The following is a 2,073-nucleotide window of genomic DNA, read 5'->3' as shown; positions in this document are numbered from 1 at the left end:
ATTTTAGTTTATATATATATATATATATATATATATATATATATATATATATATATATATATATATATATATATATATATATATATAAACTAAAATAAAATACATACATGAAAATTTTGCTGGGTAACCCCTCAAATTTGCTATGCGTTTATTAATTATTATGTGTTTGTTAATTATTAAAGCATTAGTACAACCTTAAATAATACTTAGGTCTAGAGTAGAAGACCGTGCTTAATTTTTTTTAATATTTAATTATTTTAGAAAAGAAGAGTTTAAAAAAAAAGTTATAGCGAAAATTAAGTTCAAGCAGTTCCAAAAACTAAATTTTAATGTCAGATAAGAAATAGGCTTCACTTCTCCCCACTCTTCCCTAATAGGCTATGCTTTTTAAACGTGTTAAAAAATAAGTATTTTTTCTATACCAGTCAAAGTTTAAAAAATTATTTTTTTGAGAACCTATGATTTAAACTTTAAAGACTACCATATCTTTTATTATAATTTGTATTTTATATTATATTTAATATTTATTAATAATACTTTTGTATTATATTTAACTATTAGTACCTAATACAGTTAAATTACCTGCATCTAAAATCTTTGAATTATTGATAATTTAACTAAAATGCGACAATTGCTTGTAACTGTTTTGTATATTAGTTTAATAATTTAAAAACATAATAAATATTAATCGTTTTAAGTACAATTTGTTTTTTAACAAAAATTTACACGGTTAATTAGCAATTAGGTAAATCTGCGCCAAAGTAATCAATGCCTTCTTCAATGGGTCCACCAATTCGACCTCCTTCCGTATCTTTGGAGACAATTTTTGTCCAGCCAGTTTCTCCCTTAAATAAGTAAACAATAAGATATTTAGACTTTGCCTTTCAATAAAAACTAAGTTTTAAATTTTTGAGAAAAAAACTATTAAAATATAAAAATAAAATTTTTTTTAATGATGATAACATTCAAAACCTTATGAAGATGTTTTGACAATAAAGGTCGAATTATAATTAGCATTTTTAGCTAGATAGTTACAAAAATTTTTAATGCAAATTAGTGACAAAACATAGATATAGTTGGTGATTAAAAATAGATGTAATATAAAAAATTTTACTTACTTTAAGATAACAAGCAAAGTTTACGGTGTTCCATGTAAAATAAACGCAGCCTGCAGTGTATTCACATATTTTTTGACAGTCATTGGAGGTATATGCTGGTGGACAGCATACGGTTGAGACTTCTCCAATCACCAGTAAGTTTAATATTAAAAAAAGTGTATTCATTCTATATGCCATGAGTAAATAAAAAATGTATTCATTGTAAATTATATATATATATGTATATATATATATATATATATATATATATATATATATATATATGTATATATATGTATATATATGTACATATATGTATGTAAATATATATGTATATATATGTATGTATATATATATATGTATATATATATATATGCATATATATGTATGTATATAATATATATATATATATATATATATATATATATATATATATATATATATATATATATATATATATATATATATATATATATATATATGTATATATATAAATTTTTATACAATAATTATTTAAATCATAGATAATAATTTTATATGAAATGCAAAATTTTATAAATATATTGATATTAATAAAAAAACCTTACGTATTTATGTAAACAAATATATAAAAATGTTCTGCAACCTAGACGTTTTAGATCAATAAGTATCTATAATAAAAGAAAGCAAAAAAATGCTGCAGAGATAAAATAAAAGTTGCAATATTTTATATGAATTTTATCGTCAATTACGTCTCGGCTAGTGCACCACGACGAGCCAACTAGAAACAATGTTAGAAGCATTTGACCTATGTTGTTTTGACGTTGATACAACGTGGTGAGTTAGCTGGAATAAGTTAAGTTTAACGCATTTATAATTGGATTTTATAATTAGATTTTATTAATGAGCTTTTATTAATGAGCATTTATAATTGGATTTTATTAATGAGCAAATCAGTTAGTTTTTTAAATAGCAAGTATTTATTTAGTAAATTTAT

General features: G+C 21.2%; 1 long non-coding RNA gene across 1 annotated transcript; it reads right to left on the bottom strand.

The window, feature by feature from the left end:
- Window positions 1–631: 631 nt before the first annotated feature.
- LOC124810801 (uncharacterized) lies at window positions 632–1,286 on the bottom strand. Its single transcript, XR_010641016.1, has 2 exons — window positions 1,119–1,286; window positions 632–845 (listed from the first exon to the last, which is right to left on the bottom strand). It is a non-coding gene; the product is annotated as an uncharacterized LOC124810801 (long non-coding RNA).
- Between the last annotated feature and the right edge of the window lie 787 nt (window positions 1,287–2,073).

This window comes from Hydra vulgaris, chromosome 09 (assembly GCF_038396675.1).
Source record: "Hydra vulgaris chromosome 09, alternate assembly HydraT2T_AEP".
In the NCBI taxonomy this organism is placed as follows: Eukaryota; Metazoa; Cnidaria; class Hydrozoa; order Anthoathecata; family Hydridae; genus Hydra; species Hydra vulgaris.
Note: the sequence above shows the minus strand (reverse complement) of the source record. Positions and strands in the feature narration are given on the sequence as shown.